The following is a 13,424-nucleotide window of genomic DNA, read 5'->3' on the forward strand; positions in this document are numbered from 1 at the left end:
TCTGAAGGCCTCCGGACCGGTCTGGACATGAGGGTGGTGTGGCGGTCCGGCGGTCCGGCACTGGGGTGGGGGGCTCTTTAAGGGCAGGGGGAGGGTGTACTTACCCCTCCTGCTGTGTTTCCCCCGCTGGCGCGTTAGTTTTGGAAAGCTTTTGGGGCGGCAGGATACCTCCCTGCCGCCCCTTCCCCCACGTCTCCGTGTCACCTTGCGCACGTCACAGAGACATGATGTGTGCGCGCGACGTGTGCATGCGCAAAAGGCTTTTTGAAGCCTTTTGCCGATGACTGGGGTAAGGGGTGGCAGGGAGGTATCCTGCCGCCCCAAAAGCTTTCCAAAACTAACGCGCCGGCGGGGGAAATGCGGTGGGAGGGGTAAGTACACCTTCTCCCTGCCCTTAAAGTGCCCCCCACCCCAGTGCCGGACGGCAGCTCCGCGGATCCATGCACAAGCCTAGTGGCATCCCTGTTGTCCGGCAATGGCTGGAGGAGTGCGGAGACGGGGGGGGGGAGCAAATGCTCAGAAAGGCGGCCAGCAAGAAGTGTGGCAGGCATAGAGCTGGTGGATTTCTGGGCTGTTCTGAGCCATCCACTCTATGGTTTTGGCAGCAGCCGCAGCACAAAGCCCAGGTTCTGGTGATGGCAGAATTCAGGTGCCACGGTGCCACCTTCAAAACTCAGATTGGAGCAGCAAAATTGACTACAGACCTAAGGTTAAGATTACTTTTTCGGCTCGGGCCGCTTTTGTGGTGAAACCATGGTTTCATGCATTTGGATGACAATGAAATGGGATCATTGCCCCTTTCATCTCCGGTTTGGCATTTTCTGCAAAGGCAGCCTGTGTTTTGAAAGTCCTACCAAGGAGCTGTACATATTGCCCAGTGAATAAATCTGTTACATTACCAAGCTATGTGTAGAGCCAGAGTCAAGGTTAAACAGCCAACACAAAAGAAAAATAATGAGATCCTTAGCGCACACAGTTCTCAAGAGCTGCTGGCAAAGAATGGCAGCTTCATAATTTCCCTTTTCATCCAAATATTTCCACGATATGCCTGTACATGACCCTAAGGTACAGCTTTAACACAGTCAATGTCCTAACTGCCCTGAACACACTTCCCCTAAAATAATTTTGCTGCAACATACCACAAATTTTGATTCTCTCTCTCTCTCTCTCTCTCTCTCTCTCTCTCTCTCTCTCTCTCACACACACACACACACACACACACACACATATCAAGGCAACTTGAAAGGCTGTTAAAACCACAAACTGTTTAAGTTTTGTTGATTTTATTCTACCATCAGTTCCAGGGCCCCAACATTTTGACTACTTCCCAGAGCCATAAAGTTCAGGGCAGTTGCTTTTGTCTCATTATCTCTGGAAAAATACAGAGTCTGCCTGATTTTTCTTATTGCTCCACTAACTTCTCCAAACATTCATTTCTGTTTCAAGAAGACAAAGACAATTGAAACCATGCAGAACCTATATTAACAAAAACAAGAGAATTTGGTCAACATTCTAAGTACTAGAATAACAAAAGCCAAACATATTCAGTTGCTGGGATTTTTATTTCCTTTTACTTTTGTTTCTCTTCTTTCAAAATGTTACCTTGAAGAATTTAATAATCTTTTCCTTGAAAAAACAACAGCAACCTTCTCAGACATTATCCCATCTCAGTAAAGTTAACTATGCAGTCTTGTCCTATGAATTTGACTTTTATTTTACCAGCAGTTCTCACCAGGGATAGACAGCTGCCAGTCTGAGGGCCAGTTCTGATCCTTATTGGCCATCCAGAGAACAACAGAGCAATACAAAAGAAAGAATTTCAGGGCATGTGCCTCTCCTAGAGCACAGTACTATAGATAAAAAATCATCTTGGAAAGACAACTCTCCACACACAAAACACTTCTAATCAGGTTGGAATTAAGTCAAGAATGTGAGAAAAGTCTTGCTGGACCAGAAAAAGTCCCACCTAGCATCTCCACAGGATCCCAACTGGGACAAACATCCAAGCAATCAAATACAAAAGATTACTGGATATAATTCAACACATTCCTTCCCTTTATAACAATCAAAATGTATAACAACCCAAATTTAATTGATTTTAAATTTAGTGACAAAGCCTTGATGTTTTTGAAATGGTCTCCTGTCACTCACACTTCTCTAGCACAGGGTTCTCTACCACAGTTAACTGCCTTATGTTTCTTTTTAGATTGAGAGCCCCTTGGGGGACAGGAGACCATCTTATTTATGTATTATTTATTTTTCTATGTAAACCACTTTGGTTGAAGAGCAGTATATAAATATTTATAGTAGTAGTAGTAACTCAATTTGCTTATCACACTACTCCTCATTCTACTACAGGAAAATCACTTTTTGAACTACTGAGAGGACACAAAGCTACCATCAAATTTACCCAATGGCAACAACTGATAGGGCTTTCTATGCCATCTCATCCTGAGGATGCAGAGATTCATTATTGGGTAAGGGCGAAGCAATAAAAATATAAACTGTATGCAGATCAGAAATGGGATGTGAAACAGAGAACATTTCAAGTGAGAGACTTTGTTCAAGAATGGCTGCCTTTATAAGGTGAGGAAGGGATGATATTCTGGCCCAAAATAAATAATCAAAATCCAAGGAGATTCTGTCCTGTTGGAAAAAATAGAACAGTTCGTGACTTATATTATTTTTATTGTTTTTATTTTTATTTATTAAATTTATACCCCGCCTAAACTTACGTTTCTGGATGGCTAACAATTAAAACACATATAAAAGTTAAAACAGTTAAACATATAACACATATAAAAGTTAAAACAATACAGTAATTTAAAAACCATAAAATTAACAGTACTTTTTAATTAAAAACCTGAGAGGGCTTGGGTAAAAAAATGGGTTTTAAAATGTTTTTTAAAAATAGCCAGAGATGGGGAGGATCGTAACTCAGCAGGGAGCACATTCCACAATCTCGGGGCAGCAACCGAGAAGGCTCGTCTCTGTGTGACCACCAAATGAGTTGGCGGTAACTGGAGATGAACCTCCTCAGATGACCTCAATGGGTGGTGGGGTTCATAGTGAAGAAGACGCTCTCTTAAATACCCAGGACCTAAGCCGTTTAGGGCTTTATAAGTTATAACTAGCACTTTGTATTTTGCCCAGAAACCTATCAACAGCCAGTGTAACTCCATCAGCAAAGGAGTAATGTGGTCTCTCCGAGATGACCCAGAGACCAACCTGGCTGCCGCATTCTGAACCAACTGAAATTTCCAGACTACGTACAAAGGCAGCCCCACATAGAGCGCATTACAGAAGTCAAGTCTGGAGGTTACCAACAAATATACCATTGTTTTGAGGTCACTGATCTCGAGAAACGGATGCAGCTGGCGTATTAGCCGGAGCTGATAGAAAGCACCTCAACCTGAGAAACCAGGGAGAGGTGTGGATCCAGTAGTACTCCCAGACTGTGGACCTGTTCCTTTTGGGGAAGTGTGACCCCATCTAGAACAGGCAGATCAAAATCATCTCTGGAGTTCTGACCCTGCACAATAAGTACCTCTGTCTTACTTGGATTCAGCTTCAGTTTGTTCTCCCTCATCCAGCCCATTACTGCTTCCAGTCAGGCATTTAGGGAGGATATGCCAGCTCCTGAAGAAGTTGACATGGAGAAGTAGATCTGGGCGTCATCAGCATACTTTTAACACGCAGCTCCAAATCCCCTGACGATCTAATGCAGGCTTCTTTAGAAGAGGTCTAATGATTGCCTCCTTAAGACAAGGAGGCATCCTGCCCTCCCTCAGAGAAGCATTTATGATATCCACCAGGCTGTTTACAACAACCTCCCTGCTAGATCGAACAAGCCATGTTGGACAAGGGTCAAGAGAACAAGTGGTACAATCCAAGCAGCTTGTCCACAATCCTCAGGAGTCACAAACTGAAACCAATCCAGTTGAATCACATAAGAGGAGTCATTGGGCACCTCCAGCTCAGACATCAAATTAATTGTAGAGTCTCCATCTAGGTCGGCCCGAATCCGAGAGATTTTATCTGCGAAAAATTCTTTAAACACATCACAGTGGGTAACTGATGACTCCACATTGTGGTTCAAGGGAGGGGGCAGATACTAATCTCCTCACAACCCTGAACAAATCTGCTGGACGTGAATTTGCAGAGGCAATATGGGCACGTATTGCCTGAGCATAGATCTTTAGATGTGCTCTATGTCGCAGTCTGTCAGATTTGAGTCGAGTCTTCCTCCACTTGCGCTCCAGTTGCCTACCTTGCCATTTTAGCCCCCATAGATCTTCTGTATACCAAGGGTCCAATTTTGAAGTGGGTCAGAGGGGACACTTGGGAGCAATCATGTCTACTGCCCTGGTGAGCAAGTTCCAATTCTCAACCAGGGCATCAACAGGGTCACCAGCAAAGCCAATATTAAATCCCTCCAAGGCTTCTTGGAACCCTACTGGATCCAATAACCTCTTCGGGCAGAGCATTCTAATGGGCCCCACGCCCCTGCGGAGGTGGGAAGTGGTTGTAAGTCCAACCTTAACCAGATGGTGGTCCGTCCATGACAATGGGGGAATCACAGGAATCCCCACCCACGGAACACACCCTGATCAGAGTAAAATACCAAATCAAGCATGTGACCTGCAATATGCGTCAGTCCAGAGACCACTTGGGATAGGCCCATAGTTGTCATGGCTGCTATGAACTCCTGAGCTGCCCTGGACAAATTGGTCCTGAAACAAACATTGAAGTCCCCCAGCACCAAAAGTCTGTGAGACTCCAACGCAAGTCCTCTGACCAAGTCCATGAGCTCAGTAAGGGACTCAGTTGGACAGCGGGGTGATTGGTACACCTACAGAAGTCCTAATCTATCCCTGGTCCCCAAACTTAAGTACACACATTCAAAGTATGCATGACTTCCCAGCATGCATACTATAATACAGGAAGGAAGGGAGTCTGAGTCTGAGCTCAAGAGAGGAACTGAGGAGGAATTTGATCTTGTCTCCAGTTTTGACCTGTCAAACGCAGATGAAAATGATGAGCCATCGCAGATGACCTCGCAGATGAAAATGATGAGCCATCCTTGGTACCAGAAGAATAAGCAGCTCCTGTGCAAGAGAATGCAGGATTTTTATTATTATTTATTTACACAGTCAGACATGTGTTATTGACTGGTTTGTTTTATCCAGACATCGAGTCCTTCCCAAGGACCTGGGATGGCTGAATTTTATTGTCAATGTTGTTGCTGTTGTTATAGATATCGTCGCAGAATATAGGCTGTTCCCAGTAAAGTTGCTTTTTGTAATTGGCTGATGGTGATTTCTGTGGCCCCTATGGTGTTGAGGTGCTCTATATTATTAATTTTATTATTATTATTATTATTATTATTATTATTATTATTATTATTTCTATACCACCCTTCCAAAAATGGCTCAGGGCAGTTTACACAGAGAAATAATAAATAAATAAAATGGCTCCCTGCCCCCAAAGAGCTCACAATCTAAAAAGAAACATAAGATAGACACCAGCAACAGTCACTGGGGGTACTGTCCTGGGGATGGAGAGGGCCAGTTACTCTCCCCTGCTAAATAAAAGAGAATCACCACATTAAAAGGTGCCTCTTTGCCAAGTTAGCAGGGGTTTAGAAGTGTATGTGACAGAAGACCATGTATTTAGAAGTATATGTGACAACAGAAGACCATCTCAAAAACATCAAGACTTTGTCACTAAAATTTAAATCAATTAAATTTTTGTTTGTTATAAAGGAGAGGAATGTGTTGTATATTATATCCATTAACCTTTTGTATTTAATTGTTTGGATGTTTGTCCCAGTGGGGATCCTGTAGAGATTGTGAGGGGGGGTTAGAAAGGAAAAGAGAGTAAAAGGTGAAGGAGAAAATGGAGTTGTTGCTTAATAAATATTTAGTTAAATCTACATAAGATTTTTTGTGTATGAGGGAAGCAGCTATAAAACACGCCCACTAGATTCTATGGACATGATTCAGTCTCTTGTTTTCCTATCACACATACAATGCTGTGCAAGATTCCCCTATAGCCTATCATAGAGGCTAGATCTGTCAGTAGCTATTCTCCATGATAGGCAATAGCAAAGTCCTGCACCCAGACAATGTGGGTCATACAGATGGAAACATATATGTGTGCAATATGCATGAGGGCATGTCTAGCTGGACTATTATGGGAAACCAGATGCTAGGTGGGACTTTTTTTTCTGGACCAGCAAGACTTTTCTCAAATACTTGACTGAGGTATGGACAAACACATTAAAAATGTAATCTGGCACTACATGGCTTGTGCTGCATTTGACAAATCACAGAAGACTTTTACCACCCCCTTGACTCCAGTAGAGTATCACAATGGTCCCTGGGGAAAATGTGTTCTGCATATAATGGGGCCTTTTGATAACCAACCCACAAAACAAAGATTTGTTAAAGTGATTGTGGATTACTATTCTAGGTGGCCAGAAGTTTCATTTGCTGACAGCATTGCTACAAACAAGGTAATCCAGTTCATGGCTGCAGTTGTATTTTGAAGACCTGGAAGATATTCCACCAGCAAATCAAAGTCTTTAAGTCTGGTAATCCATTTGGCTATTCTTGGAGTTGCTCAACTTGATCCCTTAGTAGTAAATAAAGCAGATGGTCTGTTCATTGTCTGACAGTAAAGTGAATTTTCTGCCCCACAAGTAAGTCCTGAAGTGCCTCACTGCCCAGAAACATGCTAGAGTTTCTTTCTCAAGAAGATGATAGAATAAATCTTCTCTGAAGCAGTAAGCACTCTGGAAGCAAAGACAACTGTAACTTCCCTGTCCCCTTCTTGCTGAGCCTAGACAGCACCCAAACCATATTCAGAAGCATCTGTGGTTACAATAGTGTGCTTGTTGATGTCAAAAGAAGTGAGAACAGAGCTTTCAGCAATGGCCGATTTGATAATCTGAAAATTGGCCTTGCAGGATACATTCCAGTTAAATGCTACATTCTTTTTCAAAAGAAGACTCAATGGAGCAACTTTGGAGGGAAATTGTCTAACAAATTTAGAGTAATACAGAGTCCTAAAATGATCCAAGTGCATCCTTGTTGTGTGGCTCTGGTGCTTCCTGAATAGATTTTACCAAGTATGTTTTGGGATACCCACCACTGTGAGATATTGTGTGTCCCAAGTATGTTACCGAATGTGTGCAAAACTGACATTCCTCTGCAGAGATAGTAAGTCCATGTTGTCAGAGTTTTCTTAAGACTTTTGTCAGTTTAGCATCATGCTCCTCAGTGGTTTTGCCATACACTAAAATATCATCCTGAAAGTAAGTTATGCCATCCATAATCCCCAAAATTGCATGCATCAATCATTAAAATACCGAAGCTGCAGAAGCTAATCCAAAGGGCAGTCTTTTGTATTGAAAAATGACTCTCACTTTTGAGCAGAGGAATCTGATGATAGGCTGAAGACAAGTCCAAAGTTGTGAACACTGAAGCCTGTTTCAGAGTAAGCAGCTTTTCATTGATATTGGGTAATGGATGGCAATCCAGGGACAGAGCCACCATTGGGAGAATAGGTTCAAAGAACCCGGGCAGCCACCAATCAGGGGCCGCAAGTGCAGCCCCAGATACACCCCCCGCGTCTGATGTCAGATGCGGAGGGTGTTATTTCTGTCCCAAACGGGGCCTCGTGGCCCCATTTGGAGCCAAAATCAGCCCGTGCTGTATTGGGCAGCATGGGCCGGAGTGACTCTCCCTGCCTTAAGTGCAGCGGGGCCAATCAATCTCTCTCCCAAACAGGGCCACGCAGTCCCGTTTAGGAGAGAGATTGGCCCCGGAACTGCTCTCTCTGCCTTTAAGGAAGAGAGAGTTGCTCCGGCCCATGCTGCCCAATACAGCGCGGGCCAATCTGCCTTCCAAATGGGGCCACGCGGCCCCATTTGGGAGGGAGACCATGTCCCCTGTGTCTGATGTCAGATGCAGGGGCAGGGCCAGGGGGCTGCAGCGGCCGAACACAGGCCGCCACCAGACTCCCTACACTACTGTGGCAATCCACCACCATATTGGAGTTCACATCTCATCTCTTAAATCTATGCACATTTGAAGCGTACCATTTTATTTCCGCACAAGAACAATGGGGGAGACCCATTCTGATGAATCAACAAGCTCTATGATGTCAGCATGCTGTAGTCTTAACATGTCCTCTCTAAGTGGTTTGTGCAATTCTATGGGTACATTCTACACTTTGTGTTGTACAGGTATTGCATTTGCCTACGTATGAATTTTATGTTTGGAATGTATGGCAGTACAAGAAGTATCAGCAAAAAGTCAGAGAAATCAGCAGTCATATCAGCGTATGGATGCCCCATCATCTGTAATATGGGTTCCATGCTATTTGGGTCTAGCAGTATCCGTAGATCTTTCTGATGTTTCCAGCCCAATATTGAGACTCCTTTTTGTGACATATACACCTTCCCTTCTGCAGAACGTCCTTTGTATTCCAGCTGTGAAGTGTCCATTCATGGCAATAGGGAAACCTCCAACTCCCCATGGGTGGATGCCTGAAAGCTACAAGTACAGATCTGATGTAGTAAGATCTGCAAGTTTAATTTGGTCATTAAATTTAATGGTGCACTTCATGGCCATTAGGTTTAACTTGGCAATGTGGAGAAGCAGGCTCTGATTCTGTCTCACTTAAAATGCTGTGAGTAAGTGGTCATCTGCTTAATCTTTATCATATGGTGAATCAGTAATAGAGTGAACAGCCAACTTGCAAATCTTAGCAAAGTGTCCCCTTTTTTGCACTTGTTGCAAGTGACCTTCTGCGCAGGACAGTAAGCAAAATTGACTTTGTGGGCAGAATCTCCACATCGGTAACATTGGTAGCTCCTCTTTACTTGTGCTGCCACTTTCTGGGGCAGTGCCATATTAGAAGAATGGGTTTGGAAGTATTTTGACTGAACTGCTTGAATTTCAGGAGGTTTGGTTAGGGGTACCAAAGAGAGCAATTTGGCACAGTGAAGAGCATTTTTTACCCTCTTGGCCATCTCTATAACTTTTTCCAAGGTAAGTTTCAGCTCCAATAGAGTTTTTCATCTAGTTTGGAGCAGTTTGTTTTCATAACAATCTGATCCCTGAGCATTTTATCACTAAAGTAGGCAAACTCACAGGTTACACAGTGCTGTGATATATGGATCGATAGACTGACCAGACAGTTAGGATCTAGAATAGAACAACTAACATTCAGCAACCACATTCAAAGTAGAGTTGAAATGATCATCTAGGGCTTGAAGAGCAGCTTCATAAGAATTGGTATCCCCTTCCAAGTTAGAACAGAATACAACAAGGGGATGAGAATACAACTGGGGGATGACCCTGGACCACTGTGTGAAAAATATAACGGCCCCTGTTGAGGGTGTCTGTCATTGATTTACACTGGGTCTGGAAGAACGGTCCACTCCACCCATAAATGCTTGGAGAGGAAACTGGGTCTGCACCTGTTGGCCACACCCCTGAAACTGATGCACCCACTGTTTGTGACTCATTGTGGCCATGTGGTCAGCTAGGGGTGATGCCATGTTGAGAGGGCTTGGGGGTAAAAGCCTACACAGCAGCCTCCATGCTGCTTTCACCCTCCTCCAGCACATCCTTGCCTGGCAGAGTGGGGGGTGGGGGTGACGGCATTCTGCTACTGCACCTCCTCTGCATCATCATCCAAAGCTCACCAGAATGGGCGGGGGGGGGAGTAGGAAGTTGCAGCAGGCAGATGGCTGATCCTACACTCCTTCGATGGATGGGGGTGGCAGGATGTGCTAATAGATAAGTGGCAGATTCCCCCCATGTTGAAGGGGAGGGGAAGAAGTCCCCATTAAATCATTCAGCAATGACTCCTCCCCTCTCCCTTGGTGAGTGGGTCTTGGCCCCTCTATCATCCAGGGCTCTGGGAGGACATCCCTTTACTGAGGGGAAGGGAGAAAAGAGGCAGCAATGTCATGTGTATCTTGTGCCAGTTTCACCCATGTGCTCCCCATTGCAAATAGGAGCATCCTCAGTACACATTTGGTGGGGCTGCCCACTGGTTCTCAGCTCTGCTGATGTGCTAATATGCCATCGCCATCCCTTGTCCTATTCCCACTGATAGCTGCCCATGTAGACAATCGAGGTCTTTGTGCCATCAGAAGTGAGCTATTGTCAGGCAGCAGCTTAGAAAATGGGGCTATATATTTTCCCATAAGTTAAAAGAAATACTAGAGGAGAATACACACACACACACACAACCCAAATGCTCATCAGAGTTGCTGTATTTTCAAAGGGGCCATATTAATTGAAAAAACAGAGATCAGCTTTCAAAATAAAATGTTTCTGTAAATTTACAGTATCATACATGCTGATTTTTTAAAAGCAAAAATATAATAACCCTTGTGAATAATACTCAAAGCCTATGGTGCACTATAATTTCAAAATAATTGCACATAACCCAGAACTGAGCTGTGTATATCTCAAAAGTGAAAATGTTATCTACTATACATGGACATTTATTAAAAATTAAATTGTGATAAATAATTCACTAGTTGCAAATCTGAATGAAGTTTCACAGTTTGGGAGGAATCTTAAGGAGCTTTTAATTATATGATTAACTTCTTCCTTTCCCCACACTAAGGACTGAAAACTCAACTCCCTCCTGAACTTGCACACAGATGTCTTTCTCTCTCACATACGTGTTCATTACTTATTTTAATTTTAATTTTTTACATTTTATATCCCACTCTTCCTCCATGGATCCCAGAGTGGTGTACTACATACTCAAGTTTCTCCTTACAACAACCCTGTGAAGTAGGTTAGGCTGAGAAAGAAGTGACTGGCTCAGAGTCACCCAGCAAGTCTCATGGCTGAATAGGGATTTGAACTCAGATCTCCCTGGTCCTAGTCCAGCACTCTAATCACCGGCTGGTTCATGTGACGGCTCACATTCCATACCATTTTCTCTCTGCTGAGGGCAAGTGCCTGATCATTCCTTGCAGCATATGGTAGCATTTGATTTTATATTTCTATTTATAAATGCTTTATTATCACTTATAAAATGAACTAGCACATTACAACTGTAGCTGAGCTGGTTCACAGCACAACCCTGCATCTAACAGGCATTCTTGTTTGCGCTTGCCTCAGCAAAATGGCCAGGTACAACAGCCATTCTTATAATTATAGCCTTTTCTTATATCTTCATGTGTTAATTATTAAAAAATAAAACATGTTATAAAATCTTAATTCCTTATTAACTTTTACAGCTAACAACTGGAGGAGTGTAATGAGCTTCATTTTCATTTCCAGCAGTCTTAATATACATGATATCTAGAGCAAACATTATGCTTATGTGCTGAAGAGACAGTATTCGTTAGACTATTCACAAGACTTAATTTCGCACTAAGTTCCCTTCCAAATTACTAGGAATATGGCCAGAGACAGATAGATTTAGAAGGCCACCAAGGACCTAGTGATAATGTAGTCTAACCCTCCATGCAGCACTTACTTCCTGATGCTCAAACCTACCAAACTTCACACAAACATTCAGGAATATTACATGGTCTGACCCTTCCTACAGTGTACAATTTTGGCCGCATGTGGAGGAAAAAATATAGATTTTTTTTAAAAAAGGAAAACCTCCAGTTAGCAAATCAAGAAGAAAGCTAGGCTACAGTCATCCTTCTTGACATGCTAGCTTTCCACAGGAAAAGCATGAAGGAGCCCTCAAAGTTTCAAATATGCAATTCTTGTAATATAAACAAGCTGCAGTCCCAGGATGGATGCATTGTGTATAAGCTTTGTTTTCCTGAACATCTGGGCCTAATCACCAGATTTCAACGAGCCACAAGAAAAGAGCAGAATACAGGGTTCAACTCTCCATTCAAGGAAGGAAGCATGGATAAGCGAGTAAGCAAATACATATGTACTCAGGCAAGACTAAGATTTACCTTATGAGCTGCTGTGTTGAGGTAACAGGGCATAATACCAGCTGCTAGTATCAGGGGTGTAGCAAGGTTGGAGTGGGCCCAGAGACAAGATTTTAAAATGGGCCCCCAGCGCCTCAAAGTCCAGGGCCTCCGCACACCCCAGGCCCCCAAGGATTTAAGTCTGATATTCCAAAATAAGTATGCTGCCTGGAAATACATTTCACTGAATACACACACACACGTCACAATATATAGTGATATACATTGAGTACTATACATTTGTATTACTTTTAATGCCTAGAACACACTAGAAAGATGAATTATTAAAATGGGCCCCTCGCTGCAGATTAGCAAAGGAGACTTTCAACCATGCAGGGTGAACCTATGTTTGTTTTCTCAGAATTCTGAACAAATTCAGTCAAGTTTGATTGCAGGAGGCTTTTAAAGCCCTTTAAGACACATCTCCTCTGGAATGGAGGTGCTGCATTCACATGTTGGCCAGATTTACCCTGAAGTCCCTGCAAGTTATTGGGGAGCAGTTCACACACAAGAAAAATAAAATAAAAGCACCACACATGCTTCACAGTTCTCACTCAGACCTTCTGGGTTGCAAAACAACTTGAACATAAGTGCATTTATAAATGAATGAATGAATAAATAAAATTAATAAAATACTGTTCCAGAAGTTTTTGCAATTTTCTGCCATGAAACAAGCCACTTATAGGACTTTTTAGATAGTTTTTTTTAAGTCAGCAAATTTTCCAAGCTGTTTCAAAATAAATATTCAGAGACTTCTCGGTCCCTCCCCCCCCCATATCCAAGCCCTATGGCAAGCAGATCCCTATATATGTGGGGGGGGGCGGCGGGAAAGGTAACCACAAAAAGGAGTTCACACTCTACCTGGCAAATGCTGGTCTGGGTTAAGCAAGGCAGCAAGGAGTCTTCTGCTGCAGAGAGCAGTGCTGGCCACTCTGGCTACCTCCTCCTTCCTGGCTGGCTTGGGCCCTACTCGAGTTCAGGCTTCACTGCGGCCTACACGGAGGCCTCAGTGGAAGCCCCGCCCACCCGCCGATCAGCTGAGAGGCGGGAGAAAAGGAGCTCTTGGCAGCTTGCCTGCTGCTTCGATTGTGGGCCAGCAGAACAAGCAGGAGAGACGGCGAAGAGGGCAAGTGTCTGAGGAGCCTTGGGGCTGGGCAGGGGGCAATGGGGAGTCACATGAGGTGCCCCTGGGGTGCCCCTCCAGGCAGTGGGGCCCCCAGACAACTGTCTCCCCTTGCCCTATCATTGTTACGCGCCTGGCTAGTATCAATATAAAACAGAAAACCATCTCCATGCACCAGTGCTGGGATGCACATCTAGCTACATTGAAGCTGTGGCATATGTGTTTGCTCCAAGATCTGTGTGGCAAGGAGCTTTAATGGAAGCAAATAGGAAGACAGGATTCATGTGGCATCTCCATGTTAAGCCTGAACATGGGGAGAAT

General features: G+C 43.7%; 1 long non-coding RNA gene across 1 annotated transcript; it reads right to left on the minus strand.

Annotated features, from left to right (window-relative positions):
• Positions 1-1,543: 1,543 nt before the first annotated feature.
• Positions 1,544-12,937, minus strand: LOC128352858 (uncharacterized). Its single transcript, XR_008320661.1, has 2 exons — positions 12,842-12,937; positions 1,544-5,108 (listed from the first exon to the last, which is right to left on the minus strand). It is a non-coding gene; the product is annotated as an uncharacterized LOC128352858 (long non-coding RNA).
• Between the last annotated feature and the right edge of the window lie 487 nt (positions 12,938-13,424).

This window comes from Hemicordylus capensis, chromosome 4 (assembly GCF_027244095.1).
Source record: "Hemicordylus capensis ecotype Gifberg chromosome 4, rHemCap1.1.pri, whole genome shotgun sequence".
Classification (NCBI taxonomy): Eukaryota; Metazoa; Chordata; class Lepidosauria; order Squamata; family Cordylidae; genus Hemicordylus; species Hemicordylus capensis.